Genomic DNA, 19,196 nt, shown 5'->3' with positions numbered 1-19,196 from the left:
CCCGCCGGCGCTGGCCGGATCACACTTCAGGACTGAGAGCTGTTAATTCCCTTTCTCCTTTGCTTTTAGGCGGCTCTGGACAGTTTTCCCGCGCAGCAGTCTGTTCTTTAAAAATGTGGAAAAGCACAGAAAAGGGGCTGCGGGTCAGGGGTTAGGGATGAAGGCCAACACTGGCCAAGGCACCCTGACTTGTTGCTTCTTTTTCCCGGACGTGCCTGTCCGCATGGGTTGGTGGTGGTGGGAGTGACACTATCTCAGGCATGTCATACCAGCAGGATGACTTCTGTCCATTTCACACCACATTTAGAGTCATCGGGAGTTTGGACTCTCATTTGTAAAATATGTAGAGTTTACCATTTTCCACAACTGAGAATTCTTTCCCGCCAGCAGGCAGTGAAGGTCCCCCGGTCAGGACTGCAGCCAAGAAAAACTTTCTGCAGATGCGGAGGCGCCAAGGGGCCTTGGGTGTCTGGGCATTTGGGGTACAAGACTCAAACATGAATGTCAGACAGCTCTGAGCACCCTGGTGATCAGTGTCCATATTAGACCGTGTGCAGGCAGGCTGATGGGACAGATGAGGAACTGAGCTTCAGAGATTTCCCCAAGGTTCCACGTGGCAGGGAAGGCAGAGCCAACACCGGAACCCCGTGTTCACACTTCACCCTATCACTCTTTATTCTCATTTCATTCTATCACCCCTGGTTGGTTCTCAATGCTCCCTTTAGCTAGACTGTTACAACCCTAGTGAGGGTGCTCTTGACGTTTTTCTTTTATCTGGTTTCCCTTTGACTCACTGACTCATTCATTTCACAACTATCTGTTAAGCTTCTATTGTGTCTTCAGGCACTTTCCTTTGACTCTAGTCCTGGGCTTTCCTTGGGAAGAGAAGAACCGAGAAACAGAAAGGGCTTAGAACTGTCCCTGTCCCCGCTAGAGGAGAAGGCTGCTCACAGGCTCACGTTGTATATTCTCAAAGTGCTAGGTTGGGTGGATGTGAAAGACACGCTCCTTGCCTTCTGAACTGCACTATCTGTGGAGGAAAACAAACTCACATGCATGTCATAAGAAAAACATTCTTTGCTCTGTCTATTCCTGACTCTTTCTAAAGAAGGCAGAACTGATGGAGAGCCTCCATTTGCCTGAGCATCAGGATGGATTTGGGGGTGCATGCTTGCAAGTATGGGGTTCTGCCTCTTAGAACAGGAAGGAAATACATTGGATGCAAGGAATGTGGAAACCATGCAGAGATAAGAGTATGGAGGCCTGACTTGATCTGGAGCTCACTGAGGAAGACTGAGGAGAGAAACTCCCTGAGCAAAGATTTGGAGAACAGAAGGGCTTGCCGAGAATCGTAAACAGTTTGCTAGGAAGGTGGGGGTGTGTGTGTATGGCTATGAAGTCTCTGCTCTCCGCCTTTCCTATAACACAATCATTTGTAAAGGCAATATTCCCCAACTTGTTTGTGAGGGGATGCCTTTGGGGAACTCAGGGTTGGGCTGCATTTAGCATCTGGGCTGATGCAGGGTGAGCACCAAGAAGCCTATGTGGACAGAGGGCTTGAAGACAGCTGACCATTGGGTTGCACACTAATAAAATTTGGGGGAACGGTTGTAACAGAGGTCAAAGCAATGGGGAAGGCAGGGAGGGCTGTGGGTTAGGGAGAAGCACCAAGGAGAATGGTTATTTGGATTGCGACATCAGGGAGGAGGTAAGGTTTGTATTTGAAAGGGGAGTGGGGATCTGATACAAAGCTCTGCAGGACAAGGGCCCTCTAGGCTGAGGGCAGAGTAGGAGGACAATCCATGGTGAGTTCTGGGTCTTCGGTACAGGGAAGGAAGGTTGGGACCCTATTGGAGAGGGGCCCCAAGTACCCTGCCCATAGTGTAGACTTCAGTCCATTGAGTACTGAGGAGCTCTCAAAGGGGGACTTTTTCTGTTGTTCTTGCTTGGTTTTGACAGAGAAGAGTCTGGGAAGTAAGCTGGGGAAGCCTCTGATGCCAGTTTTCCCAGGAAAGTCCGCCCCTGTGCCCCTGTCAGAATGGAGAGCGGGGGAGGGCCTAAGCCAGTGAGATCTGCTTGCCGCCCTCGTGAGGGACCAGAGCCCGGGTGGTGCAGGGGGCTCACTGCATGGGACGCCCAGCTGAAGGGCTGAGGTCCAGCCATGCTCCCCAGAGCCATGCAGCTTGGCAGGGCTGTGTCTGCCTGGAGGAAGGAATTTTCCCTGATTTGCACAGAGGCTTGGTGTGGGCTGACAGAGGCTCTGGCTGCCGAACTATCTTTGAAAATGCTGAAGCCACAGGGAAACAAGTGAGGATTTATTGCGCATTTGCTGTGTGTGTGAAGGCAAGGTAAAGTGGAAAGGGTCTTGAAGCCAGGGGTAGCTGTGAGCCTGAGCATGTCTCTGCTCTGCAGTGACAGAAGTAAGGAAGCTTACTTCTTCCCCTCGGAGCATCTGCAATCCATGCAGCTATGGAACAAACACTCAAAACGATTAAGAAGGAATAAAAGACAGTATAATATCAAGTGCTCAATTATATAGAACAGATTCTCAGGGCTTGAGAAGGGAGGGAGACCTTCTCCAGGTTTGAATAGTCACGTCTTCAGCGAGGAGGGGGTCTGGGCTTCCTGGGGGCGGTGTTTGGGCTCTAAGTTGGAGAAGAGAGCTGCGAGCAAGGGGCCAGGGGCAGAGAAGCTGGAGGCTTGTGAGCATGAGTTTTTTAGCTCCTCTGGCCACTATAATGCCATTCCCAGTCATAGCCGAAGCACTCCGATGAGTCACCCTTGTTTCTGAGAGACAGGGCATTTTTGGATATTTAACTGGCTCAACACTTAACGTTCCCTGAGACTTCAATGTTGGCAGCTCACACTCGCCATGTTGCTGGGGGAACACATCATTCAAGCCGGCAGCTGATGCCTGATCTCCATTGCCAAGGCAAAACCAGGGCTGAGTCAGGTACCTGTGTCTGGAAATTTTTAAGTTGGACAGTCTGACAAACTGGGCGAACAGCACGCGACACTGCAGACAGCTGAGGTTACAGAGGTGGGGTCAGTGACTGGGGACGCGGAGACATGGGTTCAAGTCTCTGCTCCAGGGGCTCCGTTTGCCTTTCTGCACCTCACTTTTCTCACCTACAAAACCAGAGGATTCTACCAGATGATTTCCAAGCTGCCTTCCTCCTGGTAGTTCATGATTCCATAATTGATGGGATCTTTCCATTTCATCAAACAAGTACAGGTTGGGGACTGATCTCAGCCAAGTCCTGACCTTTGCTTTCCTCTTTGCTTTGATTGTGAGGACTGTGCTCAAGAGAGGTTGTGAGATGGTGGGATGGGGATGGAAGAGCCGGGAGGCTCGCTCCTGGTCACAGTTTATCATGAATGGGATTTGTGGATCCAGCCTGGGAATGTCGGCAGGTCAGCTCCCTTTGTGGGTCTCAGTTTTCTTACTGGTAAGATGAGGAGTTTTGGAAATGGTCTCTACAACCCCTTCTGGCTCTGATACTCTGAGTACTATCAACTGAACAACTTTTAAGTACTGCCCCATCACCAGGGTGGGAACCCCCTCACAAAGCAAGCTGGGAAAATTCCCATAATACCAACTGATAAGCTTGGGGAAAAGCACAAGAGAGAATCCATCAGGTTAAGAGTAATAAATAGACCATTTATATGGAGCTGGGAGACCCGCGTCTGTGTCTCTAAGCTGCAGTTCCCTCTTCTGTAAAGTGGGGATAGAAAGACCTGCATCACTGGGTGGGGTAATGATGAAGCAAGTGTGAAAATACTTTGTATATTTAGAAGTGCTATGCAGAAAATGTATAGTTAATATAGTCCGTTTCCATAAGACAGTCTGTTTTAAAAACAAACAAAACAAAACAAACCCAGTTATATCAGTTACTCACTTGTCTGCTTCCTAGGAAGCAACAATTTGGGTCAGCAAGTTGTTGGCTCCTAAGGATAGTATTATTTTAACGTGAAAACTTTAGGACTGAGTAGCAAGACAGTGCATCTGCCCCCCACCTAAGAATTCTGCATTGTCCCTTGAGTTACTCACAGTGGATTTCTCAGGAACTTTGATTGAGTTTACTTGACTGTGAAAAAGATACTCACCCATCCGAAATCCCGCTTTGATTATTGCCTGTCAAGAGAGAGATGGTGGAAAGAAGGGAAGTGTGAGTAAGCAGGGAGAAAAAGAAAGAAAAGAGCCTTTCGCCTTCCTGTTATATTTTGGGCAATGGATGCTAACCTTTATGCTCTAATGAGCTTGTAAAAAGGCTAATTTTGGTTCACTCACATTACTCTGGTCAGGGACACTGCTGTAGAATTCTTCACTGTGTTCCCTGGAGGGGAAGCTTTCATGGGGGCCCCTGGGAAAAACCACAGGGAGGAAAAGGTTCTCATTCCATAAATGACCATATGCTTCAAAGCCTGCCCAACTCAAAACCTTTGAGAGCATCAGTCCATTTTTAGAAATATCAGTCACTTCTTTATCTCTTGTTAACCAGTTTGGGGGGACCATATATCACAATATGTTAGAAGTGAAGGGAGGCCCCTAAGTGCTGGCACCTACCTCATCCGTCCTTCTCATTTGCTGCTGCCGGAATTACTTTCTGAAGGTATAAATCCCAGAGCCCTCCCTTCGCTTAAAAACCTTCAAGCCTTCAGCTTCTTCATCCATAAAATGCACTAATGATATTTATGCATATGCTTTTGTGGGGTTTAGAAGAAATAGTTATAAAAAGTTTAGCAAAGTGTTAGTCACATAGTAAGCTCCTGATAAATGCAATTATTGTTATTACTGCTTTAGAATAAAATGGATATTCCCTAAAATGGTATTCGAGGCTCTCCATTAAGTGGCCCCAGTTTAGTCATTTTACTCATACATCTGCTAAGCCCTTCAAGGACCCAGTACACCAGCTTCATCATCCAAACCTACCTCGCACTCATCCCTCTCTGTATCCTACTCAGGCTGCTCCTATGGCCAAGAGAACTGCCTTTCTTTTCTCTGGCTCTTTCTGTTGTGTCACCTCTTACACATACCCCACAGAAGTTCATTATCCTCTCTCCTGTCCATTGAAATTTGTTTATAATTTGTTCTGGTACTTACAACAGGCTACCCCACCCTATTCCTGTGAGGGCAATCGATCTTCCTTAGACTACGTCTTAATCATCTTCCTATCACCCACAGAGTATTGTACATAATAGGGGATCAATAATTTTGGATTGAATTTAAAGAAGGCAATTAAATGTCCCTGTTGGCCCTGAGATTCTACCATTGAGGGAAGGTTTATTCCCACTTCCAAATCGTCTATGGAGCTATCATTCATTGAGTACCTCCCATGTGCCAGGCGCCAGGCCTCTTAACCCTCCCAAGAGCCTCATGAGGAGAGAACCATCAGCCTCGCTTTACACTGATGTTGATTGCTCAAGGTCTCCCAGCCAGTAAGGGTGGGGTGGCGGGGAGCTGGTATTAGAAACCAGAAGCCTCAGCATGCAGTCTCCACTTCCTCAAAGAGAGCGTCTCCCACTCTGAGCTTGCCTTAATTCTCACACTATAGCACTTGTGAACAAATTGAACTGTATTATATAAAACAGGTTTATTGCTGCCTGGGCTGTATTTTTTGAAATTTTTGTCTTGATTCTCCAAGTAGTTGCAGAGCAACATAATCATAGAAATAAATAACCATGTATTAAGCACATATGTATTTAGCACTTTACACAAACACGTTAATTCTACAAAGAAGATGTTATTAATCCCATTCTGCAGGGAGTTTAACTGAGGCAGCTGCAGGCACTGGAGTGCTCGGGATGCGGGATACTCAGGGCAGAGGCTATTTTCCAAGAGTTACAAAGTGGTTTTTTGTTTGTTTTGCTATTTTAATCACCAGCATACCAGCTGAATCTCAGCCCTAAATGTGTGATGAATGAGTGATGGAGTTTCTTTCATCTTTGTAACCTACGCTCTTAACCCTAAATCCCTGATGCAAACATATCCTGTGGAGTGACAGGTAGTCTTAACGGTGGAGGAAGGAGGGGCATGGCACTGGACCAAACAGAGAAAGCTCAGGTGATGACACCTCAGCCCAGTTGAGGTGATGGGGCGTTCCCTCCAGGCAGGCAGAGGTGTGGTCCTCTTATCATCTGGGTCAGTCTCTCCTGAGCGCTTGTGAGAAAACACGTCCCTGGGGACACCTGGGTGGCGCAGTCACTTAAGCGTCTGCCTTAGTTTCAGGTCATGATCTCAGGGTCCTGGGATTGAGCCCCACAGCAGCTCCCTGCTGAGCAGGGAGTACATCCTCTCTGCCCCTCCTCCTCCCCTGCTGTCCCTCTCTCTCCCCCCCACCCCGCCTCTGCCCTCCCCCCACCCTGCCTCTGCCCTCCCCCTGCTTATGCCCTCCCCCTGCTTGTGTGCCTGCTCTCTCTCTCTCAAATATATAAACAAAATCTTAAAAAAAAAACCCCACATTCCTGCGTTCTTTCTCCCGGGGACCCACTGAATCTGCATTTTAAACAAGTCTGGCAGGGGACTCCCCACAGCCTATGCTGCTCCCCTGAGGGATCCATTCTAACCTTTACAACTGTTCTGAAGAAAACTGACTTCTTCTCAAGTATCAGCATCCATAATAAATAAAAAGAAACCATTTATAATTTCGCTTGATTGCTTCCCAGTGTTGCCTCTTGTCCAAAGGCTCCTGTGTAGTTTGATCCATTCCATATATTCCCTATGTCTATTTGACGATGTTTAAAAGAACAGTTGCATCTCCGTATAGTTTTATTGCTTCCTATTATTTTCCTTTGCAAATGTCTCAAGTTGGAGCCACAGTCTTTTTTTTTTATTCTTATGTTAATCCCCATACATTACATCATTAGTTTTAGATGAAGTGTTCCATGATTCATTGTTTGTGCACAACACCCAGTGCTCCATGCAGAATGTGCCCTCCTCAATACCCACCACCAGGCTAACCCATCCTCCCAACCCCCTCCCCTCTAGAACCCTCAGTTTGTTTTTCAGAGTCCATCATCTCTCGTGGTTCGTATACCCCTCTGATTTCCCCTGCTTCATTCTTCCCCTCCTGCTACCTTCTTCTTTTTTTTTTTTCTTAACATATATTGCATTATTTGTTTCAGAGGTACAGATCTGAGAGTCAACAGTCTTGCACAATTCACAGCGCTTACCAGAGCACATACCCTCCCCAGTGTCTATCACCCAGTCACCCCATCCCTCCCACCCCACCCCCCACTCCAACAACCCTCAGTTTGATTCCTGCGATTAAGAATTCCTCATATCAGTGAGATCATATGATACATGTCTTTCTCTGTTTGACTTATTTCGCTCAACATAATACCCTCCAGTTCCATCCACGTCGTTGCAAATGGCAAGATCTCATTCCTTTTGATGGCTGCATAATATTCCATTGTATATATATACCACATCTTCTTTATCCATTCATCTGTCGATGGACATCTTGGCTCTTTCCACAGTTTGGCTATTGTGGACATTGCTGCTATAAACATCGGGGTGCACGTACCCCTTCAGATCCCTACTTTTGTATCTTTGGGGTGGAGCCACAGTCTTAAGAGGGTTCTGTAAGAGAGTGTATTCGGAATTTCAAACAACAATTTCATAAATAGACTTTTGGAACACAGCATGCTCCTAACTAGGGAACTGTCTGTATTTTAAAGTTTTTGTAGTTATTTGTCCCTAAGAAAAAGATTTTTACAATCGGCCCTAGAAGGATGTGGGTTGGGGGACTCTGAGTTTTTCCAAATTGACTTCTCACAGAACTCTGGCTATAGCGTGGTAGCTGACTTGATGTGCACATTGTTTTTATGTGTTTCTGGGAGTTTTGCCAATTTGGGACGTATACGTTGAAGGTGTAGGAAGTGGATTTCTTTTTTCTTGTTTGCGAATTTGTTCGTTTAACAAATGCTTCTTGGGCACCTCTAATGTACCAGATGCTGTGCTAGGGATTCAGACAGTAATCTCATTCCCAAGAGGCTCAGAGTTCTAGTAGGTGGAGCAAAAATTACAGACCACACAGGGAAAGGCGTTGGTGGTGAGACGGATGCTGCTGTGGAGTTAAACTCTAAAGGGGAGAGAGTCAAGCAGTCAGTGGAGGGAGGATGAGAGAGAAACCCAGAACACCCACCAGGAGTTCTTTTATTCATTTATATACTGGGAGGAGATACTCAGGACTGTGACTTTGTTCCTTTGAGTAATGCCAGCTTCTTCTGGGCTAGGCACACACCTGGCCATGTTCCCTCAATGTCTGTGGCAATAGTAAAAGCTCCTTTCCCTGTGCAGGGGTGTGGGTGCCAGGCTAGAAGCCGGAGGGGGGGGGTAGACTGGAGCTAGTTTTCAAGTGGGTGAGGGGCAGGAGATGCTAACTTAGAGCCCTGCACTCTATCACTTTGTAGGGGCTAGGAGCTTTATTTATTTTTTTCAAAGACCCTACACCTGCTTTCCTGACATTTCTTCTTGTTGGTTCTGGCTTTGATCACTGGTATCCATAAGATTAGAATACACCCTTTTTTTTTTTTTTAAATGACACATCTCTGCAGCTGCCTAATGGCAGCCCCTGTATTCTTCCTCCTCTCCTCCCCAGACTATTTACTCATTCATTCGGGTGTCCATCCAATAAACATGTATTTACTAAGTGTTCTTAAGGAAACTACTTGTCTTGGCACTCTGCTAGGTGCTGGGGATATGGAAATGAAGATGAGGTCCTGTGTTTAATGAGAGGACTGGTATGTGGACAAATGATGACACCAGGGCTTTGCAAGTGATCTGGGAGACAGAGAGGCACAGGGGATCCAGCCAGGGTGGGCTGGTGGAGGGGGGCTACAAGGACACTTCTTAGAGGCAGGCGACAATCCCTTAGCTGTATCTTGAAGGCTAGTCAGGACTTTCCATGTGGGACCTATTGACAACTGCAGGCAGTGGTGGTCTCGGAGCCCTACCCAGTGGTGTGCTCGAGACAATAGTGTGCATCTCCTCCTAATTCTGCATTATGTGACACCATGTTGGTAGTTTGAAATCAGCCATGGTGGGAGCATTTACACCACTGCAATCTGCAAATGCTATAAATCAGGTCCCCCTGCTCTCTTCCCACCAGAGCTGGTTGTCAAATATTTACTAGGACGACATTGGCCCTATCACCCTATACCTCATGCCGTGATAGAAACTGTCACAGGGAAAAGGAAGAGATATAACTTAGTCTCTGGTTCTAATATGTGAATGGTCTGCCTACCCGCCTACTCCTACCTCTCCCTGGCTCCCAGGTAAACACTTCCTGGGGACACTCACAGTGACCACTGGGTCCCTCAACAGAAGCTCAGCTGAGTCTCTAGGAGTGATGGAGTGTACCACTGTGATGTGAGTCCTTGAGCTGGTTTCTGACAGTGGGTCTAAGGGTAATGAAGGTAGGAAGGTAGAGACTATAGGCCACACAGCTCTTGTCAAACATTTCCCTCAAAAATATCACTGTTGTTGGAGTGTAAACTTGTGTCTTTATTCTCAGGTCTTAAGGCCAAACTTGAAACACATCCCTGCAAGCTTTCGATTTCTTTATCACCCCCATGTTTGGCCATTAAAATGTATATAAATTTGGACTTCAACTCCATGATCTTTTCATGATTTTTTAAAAAGATTTATTTATTTATTTTAGAGAGAGAGAGAGAGCGCATGCATGAGCAGGGGAAGGGGCAGAGGGAGAGGGAGAGAAAGAGAAAGAGAAAGAAGCAGACTCTCTGCTGAGCATGGAGCCCAGACGCGGGGCTCGATCTCACAACCCTGAGATCATGACCTGAGCCAAAATCAAGAGTTGGATGCTTAACCAACTGAGCCACCCGGTCATCCCTTCATGGTTTTTTAATACAGAAATAAACAGAAATAATACTAAAATATGCTGTTTATCCCCTTGCTTTTGGGCAGTCGGGGGGCATAGCGAAGAGTCCCCAGCTGAGCTCCAGAAGCTGAGTGTCTCTATAAGTGGAGAGCATCACTGGGCTGCTTTGTTCTATATGACTGTTTGCTCCTTGTATTTGAAAAGATGACACTCAAAACATAAATACACTGAGACATTTTCTCCTGCAGCCTGGGCATTGGTGTTACCTCATATCTGCAGCATGAGAGAAAAGGAAGAACAGGAACTGGGCCAGCTAGTCATCAATCCCCAAAATCAGAGTCAGCTTATTTTGTTGGACTCCGGATGCTTGTTTTTCTGTGCTCTCTGCTGACAATTACATTTAATAGTAATTTAAGAGATTGATGCATATCATTTAGCCCTGTGCGGTTTCATACTTAAATTCTAATCTTCTCGGGGATCTCAAAGATCTTGAGAGGAGAAGAAGGGGAAAGAGAAGAGGTGCCACGGATGGAAGCACTGTCTTCTAGGTTATACCACTTCATTCTTACAATGCCCGTCAAGGGGGGGGACAAGGACCCTGAAGTTCAGGGGGAGGAGGTGAGTTGCCCAAGGTCACATGGCTGGGGTGGTGCTGACAGTGACGTAGTAAGAACTACTGAAATTAGCCCGGTTCCTCCCCAGCACTGTCTCTTTGCTGGGCCAGATCTCACCCTGACCCTGCAAGGAAGGTATTATCCGAAATATTCTACAGATTAAGAAACTCCATGAGTTTCCATGACTTGGCCAATGTCACACAGCCAGGCTTCCCCCTGAAATTTGAACCCAAGACTGTGGAGCCTCAGAACCCACGCTCTTTCTATTAGGTCAAGCCATCCCCTGCAGGCAACTATGGTCTCTACTTTCTTTTTCTCTCCCAGTGTAGATCACTTTGGGGTCTCCTTTATATATAGGTTGGTTGTCATCTTTTGTCCTGTCTCATTGTTCCTGCTTATCCCTGATCTTTCTGCTTTGTCCTGACAGTACCCCCCACCCTTGTGACTTTCCCCTGAGGTAGGAGCAATCCTGAGTCATCTTTGACCAGTTTCTTAGGACCACTAACCTGTCGCTATATCCTCCCTCTCCCATACCTAGAACCAGCAGAGAAAAGGCATATTCACAATGAAGGCAAAATAAGAAATGGTAGGTTTTTGTGTTCTGCACAGCGAGTGAGATTTCCTGCTAGAAAACTTAGAAGCATTTCCAGACCCAGCCATGGTGGTTGACAGCTTCCAAAAGGACTTCCCAGGGGCACCTGGGTGGCTCAGTCGTTAAGCGTCTGCCTTCGGCTCAGGTCATGATCCCAGGGTCCTGGGATCGAGCCCCGCATAGGGCTCTGCTCAGTGGGGAGTCTGCTTTTCTCTCTCCCACTCCCCCTGCTTGTGTTCCCTCTCTCGCTGTGTCTCTCTCTGTCAAATAAACAAAACAAAACCAAAAAACCAAAAGGACTTCCCAGGGAAGGGAAACTTTCAGATTGGTCTTAGCTAGTTTGGCTGTTCATCTTCCTGGAAATAGGGCCTGGGGAGATGAACTTTTCAGACGGGGTCTGTCTAATTGTGTACCCCAACAGTTGGATTCTATGCCATCAAAAGGAACATTGGCAATATTATCTCCAATTCAGTATGTCCCACACTCAACTTGTCCCCTTGGGTTGCTGTTCAGTCCCTCAGCAAGGACAATTTAGTTTGTTTCCTAGCTCATTTCCAAATCTGCTGCAAGAGAGGCAGATCTTCATTACTCCACTCCTTGCCTTCACTTAAGACTCTTACCATGTCTCCTAGGGTAACTCTCCATGTCATGCTCCCTTCCAGTCTAGTGCCAGTCCAATCCATACCTTCTGCCCTGTAGCTAGAGTGAGCTTCCCCAAATGCAGATTTGATCTTCTCACTGTTCTGCACGTTTATCTTTTGATAATTTTATCTTTTTTTTTTAAAGATTTTTTTTTTATTTATTCATTTGAGACACAGAGATACAGAGAGAGAGAGAGAGAGAGAGAGAGAGCATGAGCAGGGAGAGAGGCAGAGGGAGAGGGAGAAGCAGGCTCCCCGCTGAGCAGGGAGCCCGATGCGGGACTCGATCCAGGGACTCCAGGATCATGACCCGAGCCGAAGGCAGACGCTCAACCATCTGAGCCACCCAGGCGCCCCGATAATTTTATCTTTTATCTGCCCCATTATTTCAATATAAAATCACAAACTCCTTTGCCCAACCAAAAAAACCTTTTGTGATTTGGCCCTGCTTACTTGTTCTGACTCATTTCTCACTTCTGCCCACTCCTGTCTATACTTCAGACATTCTGAAACACTGCTTTTGGAGCTTTAAGTAGTTATTAGTCCTTATGATACTCTACAATATGTATTTTTACACCCTCTTTTAGGTGAAAAATGTGAGCCTCAAAACACACAGCTGGTAAGTGGCACAATCTGACTTTAAAGATGAATCTTGCCGTCTCTGAAGACCAGAGTCTTCCTAACAGACTTGGGTAGCCTGGCATACCTGTGGAGTCCACCAGGCCTGCAGTGAGAGAGAAAGGGAAAGACTGGACCACTTCTGATCAGAAAGCCCTGACATTTTCTCACCATAGCCCTGTCCTGTCCCTCTGCCTCACGTGATTTTGCAGAGGTGAGGGGTGACTGAGCCCCATGATTAAAAATCACTGCAAAATTCACTGTGGCCAAGGAGAAGGCACACCATTCATCATGTGAACTGTGCTCAGATTCCATTGCTTGAGTTTAATCAGACTAATGAACCAGCTGGCTTCCTTTCTAAAGTGATTTCTGCTGTTTCCATTACTGGGTAACAGCACAGCAGGATTTGAAAGGGAGAAAGAAGAAAATTCAGCTGGGGGGAAAGGACATCCTCTGAGTGTGCCAGCTGAAGGCTTGGCTGTACTGGGGGAGGTGGGGCAGAGTGGCTGGGGTATGGAGGACGAACTGGCCAGGATCTTGTGGTGTCTGGGCCCAGCCTATCACCTCCTAGCAGATGATCCCAAGGAAGGGAGGAGGTATGTATGTATGTATGTATTTATAAGATTCCATTTATTTGTCAGAGAGAGAGAGAGCCCAAGCAGGGGGAGTGGCAGACGGAGAAGCAGGCTCCCCACTGAGGAAGGAGCCCAATGTGGAACTTGATCCCGGGACCCTGGGATCATGACCCGAGCCGAAGTCAGACGTTTAACTGGCTGAGCCACCCAGGCATCCCAGGAGGAGGTTTTAAAGTATTGATGAAGACAGCTCCAGGTGACTTAGAGGCCAATGCCCCCTTCCCCCACCAAGGGAGTCCTTATCCACAGGCCTTGCTTCAGTGAGTGGCCTGGGACAGTCATATTGAACTAGCCCATTCTGGTCACTTAACATAAGGGCAGCCAGCCAATCTGGAGGCTGGCAGGGGCTATAACTTGGGTTTGTCCTTGAAAAGATGAGCAGGGACAAATTCTCTATCTCTGAAAACCTGAGCCTAGAGACACAAAGAGAAGTTGCTAGTTAGGTTCTGGGGAAGAGAGAGAAAAACTCATGTACATGTGGGGTCTGGGATGGCCATTATGGATTAGATGACACTTACGTCTGAGTGTGCCCAGGGGAATCCCAGTTTATCCCAGTATAATTATGACTGAGGCCTCTTTTCACTCTCATAAGTATTCTGGTTTGGAAGAAAAAATATTCAGTCACTCTAATTATGGATCATAATGAGTTGTGGAGCGGGGGGAAGGGGAGGGAGGAGAGAGAAGACTGGGGTCAGGCCTTGGAGAGACTTGTGGGTTGGGCTGAAGAGTTTTGGATTTATGCTAAAGGCAAAGGGGATTTTAAAACATGGGACAGTACAAGATCAGATTTGGCTTTTTACAAGATCGTTCTGATAAAATGTGGACAGCATATGAGCCGTGTGCTGATGTGGAGGCAAGGACAACAGCTGGGAGGCTGATGGAACAGTGGGGGCAAGAGACACAGAGGCCTGAATTAAACCAGGTGACGATAGAGAATAGAAAAGCAGATGTGTTCAAGGACTGTGCTGGAGGAAGCTCTGAGAAGATTTGGAGACTGATTAAACTGGGCGGATGAGGGAGAGAAAGGTGTTAAGGGTGAACGGCAATGCCTTTCCTTAGGACGGGGCAGCTGGGAGCAGGAAGATGGTGAGTGGAGCTTTGGACGTGTTGGTCTCAAAGGCCATCAGAATGGCAGCTGAATGATTAGGACTCGACTAGGCAGAGAGGCCTGGGCTGGAGACACTGAAGGGGGAGGTAGCTTCATTCGTGGAAATGGAGAGACCACACAGAGAAGAGGGGTAACGTGAGGAGAGGGAAGAGGGAGAGATGGTGGGTGAGGATAGCACTCAGAACTGTCTGTGCTTCTGTGTCACGTACCCTGCCTTGCATTATGTTTTACTTCGTCTTCTCATTCCCCACTGCCAACTGTAATCCCTTTGAGGCCTGGCACCTTTATAAATGTTGAATCATCTACCACAGTGCCTTTGTGTAGTACATTGTTAGTATATATCTGGTACTAAGTGATGGGAAAGTTTTTAAAGGCCTATGGTCTGAGCACCAGGAGGTCACTGAGGTCCTTGGGAGAGCATCTTCCCCTGGTGTGTTGGGCCAATGCCAGACTGCAGTGGTGCACAGACTAGGGGACGAAGGGAAAACAAGCTAGTGACTTCAGCCACGCCCTGGGTTGCCTCACTTTCCACTAGCCCATCCTCTCCCTCCTCACCTTGAGGGCAGTATTATTTTTAATTACTTTTGAAGGAAGGATTTGAGATACTTAGTCACTTGGGACAGGGCAAGCGCCAACGGGGGAGCTAGAATGTCTGCTTTTCCTCCTTAAATTCAGTGCCCTGAGGAAAATGGACAGCACCACCATGCGACAGGAAGGGCTGCACTGTGCTCAAATCCCAGCTTTGCACTTGGGAAGGGCACTGATGAAGTAGCTCAGAACAGTGGGAAGAGCTCTGGAAATTGAAATAGGATCAACCCAGAGCCAACATCTGGCTCTGTTGTTAACTTATCTGATAGATTTGTAAACTTGTAAAGTTGCAATATCTTTGAATCTTGATTTACTCAGCAGAAAAATAGGGATAATGATGAATATCTTTCAGTTTGCATAGCTAATCCGTGGGCCGTGGAAACTAGAACTCACAGAGGTTTTATGTAATACTTCCTAGTCACTGGGCTAGTAAGTGATGGGGCTGGATTCCAACCCAGGGCTCATCGACTTTGTTGCTTTTGCACTTTCTGGGGCATTTTGCTACCTGGCACATGGGATGACTTACAGATACCCTCAACCCTTTTTGAATGAAGCAAGGCATCAATAACTAGATAAAGGCCAAATCAAGAATATGCAAAGTTCCCTTGCTAACCCCCATTTTCCTTGGGACCTGAGGAAAGCCCCCCGTTTCTCATCTATAAATGGCTGCAAAATTACATGTCCGACTGCGAAGGCTAATTGTGAGAGCTAGACGAGTCAGTGTCCGCAAAGGTACCCAGCAGAGTGTTCACATAGTAGGCACTAATTAAACGGTAATGAAAGCTGATTGTAACTGAGTTTTGGGGTTAAGTCTTCCAACAGGATTTGCTGATAGTGGCAGTGATTGTTGTAGTGCTGGAGGTAGCTGTAGTAAGAGCAGCATTCACTAACATTTATAGAACACTAGGAAGTTTTCAAGTGCCAGAAATAACTCTGTTTAAGTCTCATTTAAATAATCTCATTTAAATTCACAACAAGCCTCTTAAACAGATACCATTATTTATTTCCATTTTTACAGATTAAGATAGCAAGGCACAAAGAAAGAGGATAAGTCCCTTGTCCAAAGTCCTCTAACTAGTATGTGGAATAATAGGGGTCAAATGCAGGGCTTTGGCCTTAGTGAAGTCTCCACCTTCAGTGGATGCCAACACATGAACCCTAAGGTCTGTTGGAATTTATTCCCACGCAGAGCATTGTGAGCCAAGATGGAAATGAGAAGGCACCTTCCAGGAAGTACCATGACTGCTAAAGAGTGGCAGACCCCACTGGTCTCCTGCTCTGATTCCAGAGCTGACCCTGGGTTTCCAAGGACAGTGCTAGCAGCTGGGACAGAGGTGAGGTTATTGTCACAACCCCAGCCTGCACTTTTATGGCCCCTTACCAGCCAGTCCCTCTCCAGAGATCCTGCCAGCCTTGCTTAGGCCAATGGGATGGAGAAAGAGACCTGGGCTAAAGGCTGGTGAGAGACTCACAGAGTCAGAGGGAGAGATGTGGAGCAAGGAAGCCCACTAAGAGGGGCTGGCAGGGAGGCCACCAGCCTGCTCATCTGTATGCTCTGCGGGGGAGTGCTACAGCCGAAGGCACGGTCTGGGCCGCCATTTGGATGTGGGCCGTGAATCATTCAAAGCTCATGGGTACAAGTTCTGGGCTTCTGGGAGCTCTGATCCCCCTCCCTACTTGCCTTTGCCTTCTGCCCCAACAGTGGGATTGGGGTGTGTGTGTGTGTGTGTGTGTGTGTGTGTGTGTGTGTGGTGCATTTCCATATTGAAGAGGCAGAAAAGATGGAAGCCCTAGGGTCCATCCTCATCTGGGAGCTCAAGCCCAAGACCGTGTCCTCTCACTCTCTCCTTGTAGCTGCTCTGGAGTCCGCTCCCCCAGATTGTTGGCAAAGCCACTGAGCTGCTGATTCAGTGACATTTTCCAGGATCACTGTGTTCTTTCTTCAGAGCCGTTTGAGATAGAACTGGAAACAGGAAGCCCACTGTCTCAGAGGACTGGATCAACAATGGTGCTCCCCAAGCACCTGAAGGCTGCAGGATCTCAGAGCTGTGGGGAAGAGGAAGGAAAGAAGGAACACCCCTTGGGTTCCAGGCCTGGCATCAGGTATTGTCACAGATCGTCTTTTCTTTTCATCCCCTCAGTAATACTAGGAAGTGGGTAAAATTGTCCCACCTCTCGGGAGAGGAAATTGAAGCTAAGAGAGATCAAAGTGACCCACCTACGGTCACTTGGTGAGTAAGAGGCCTAAATGATCCTTCACACCAGTCTTCTAATTCTCTGTGATAACTCTTCCTTACATCGCACACGCTCCAGTTTTTACCTCAAGCCAGGATTTCTGGGAAGCATCACTGGTTTACAAGGCAATGATGAAGGAATGGTGTGAGCTTGTAGGGGCTTACACATGCACAGTGGGTCATTGTGCCTTGTCTCCTTCTATGCGCTCTGGATCTAGAGTCTATCAGAAATTCTCATGGAAAGTCAGATGAATCCCAGACCTAATTGGCAGCCTCCATGCGTTTGGGCACGGACAGGTGTGAGAATAATCAGACAGACACACGCACCTACCAGAGAATCTTGGAGCTGGAAGAGAACTTGTAATGTAATGAAATGTAAATCCCTGATTCATGGACTAAAGTTCCAGGAATGAAACCAAACAGCTTTGTAGTCTGTGCTTGGAGATCTATAGACTACGAGTTGTCACAAAAGGAGAAACCATGGTAAGAAATTGTGACAAGAGATGTGTGACCCCAACAACACACAGGCTTAGGCTGTAGGCACCCCAGTGATGTGATGGTGGTGGTCGTGATGGAGACGGTGTGGTGTTGGGAATAGTGGTGGCCGTGCTGGGGGTTGTGATGGAGATGGGGGCTGATGAGAGTGGTGGTGGAGGAGGTGATGGTAGTGATGGCGGTTAGAAATGGAGGGGAGGTGTCTCTAGAGGAAGAGGCAGGGGTCCAGGTGGAAGTGCAAGTGGTAGTGGTTTTGGAGGGAACGGTGTTCTACCCTCTGAGATTTAGGGTAAGTTGAGCTCCCCAAAGCCTGAGAAGCCAGTGCACACAGGGCGAGCCTCAGGCCCAGGATTGGCAGAGGGCCAGCTCCTTCCCAGGACACCAAACAACTGCCCCGATTGCCTCAGGGTGGCTCGTTGCTGGGGGGAGGATGCAAAGCCCATAGCTCCTGCCTGGCCTGTCCAGCCCTGGGTGCTGTGTGGCTCTGGGGCTGCCCAGATGCAACCAGCATGGCCAGATGACAGGGCTCTGAGGCCTGGCAGAGTTCAGGGTTTCCGTAGGAATGGTTAGGATGGAGCCATCATCAGGTCCTCTGATAAGCACACACACACTCATACCCACCACACATACTCACATTCATGCTCACACACAGTCTCTGCAGAAGCTCACGCTCTTTGTCTTTAAAAGCCAGGAGAGACAGAACAGAGTGCGTGCTTACCATGCCACATGCCCACCTCCGCCATCCTGATCGGGCTGCTTACACAGTGCTGGCAGCTCTGCTACCTACTTAGTCACCGAGACACCACCAGCGAGGAGAGTCAGTATGTTATTTCCCTCTGAAGTGAGAGCACGCCAGCTGAAGAGTTACAGAGGGCGGCCCTGACAACAGCCATCATGGCCCCCAAATGGCTTCCTGTTAAGTTTTAGCACCTCTCAGGGCAGAGGAAGCCCCACGCTCTGTTATCTACATTGACTGGTATGATTTACTGGCTTCCCTTGGTGAGTAAATATTTGCAAGGCTGATTCAGCATAGCCTTGACCCCCAAGGACTCCTACCGTTATGGTGCTCCCCAGCACCCCTTCCCCACAAAAACACACGTGGTTCCTATTCCGCGCACGCCTCCATCCGTCCCGTGACCCCATTCTCCTGGCCGTACCACCCCAATCACAGACTCACGAAAGCACCTCCTCTAATACGATCCCTTACTTCCTCACATGGGTGAGTAATAATTGCGAGGGCAAGGACGTGGGAGGACATGCAAATGCCATTCCTTCTTGGTGCCTTGTTCGTGGGAGGTGCTCAGAAAACGAGCAGTCACTGATGGGAAGGAGGGCTAGGGGGCACAGACGTGGCACCTCCTCAGTGTTTTCAAGGCCATGGTAACTGCAGCGCCAGGAAAGAGCCAGCTCAAAGCTTCAACAGCCTTTAGGAAGCAGAGGGCCCAACTCAGCATCGCCAGACCACAAACAGAGCTTCCTTGGGACTTCCTAGGGCCACAGGCTGCGAAGTCAGCCAACAGGCAAAGCCTCTGCGGGGACAGGTTTGCACAAGACAATGGTACGCGTTGGTACCTGGGCAGTTCTCCAGAGACCCAATTTGAAGGGTTTCTTCTGTTTCCCGGTTACCTCCATGAGGACTGGGTCAGTCATTGCTGGCTACCGCCCCTTGAAACTCTGGACAGGGACTCAGAGATTAGCCAGAAACAACAATTCATCTGTGGGCATAGGCTTAGGCACTGTGTGTACCTGGCAGCAATGTCCCTGCTGCCCTGCCTGGTTCCCAGCCCAGATGCAAGGATAAGCCCCCACGTTCTAGCCAACTACAG

The sequence above is a fragment of the Mirounga angustirostris genome, unplaced genomic scaffold (genome assembly GCF_029215605.1).
Source record: "Mirounga angustirostris isolate CCGP_5_RB_7025 unplaced genomic scaffold, mMirAng1.0.hap1 SCAF_1, whole genome shotgun sequence".
Classification (NCBI taxonomy): Eukaryota; Metazoa; Chordata; class Mammalia; order Carnivora; family Phocidae; genus Mirounga; species Mirounga angustirostris.
This window is presented reverse-complemented; position numbering follows the sequence as displayed.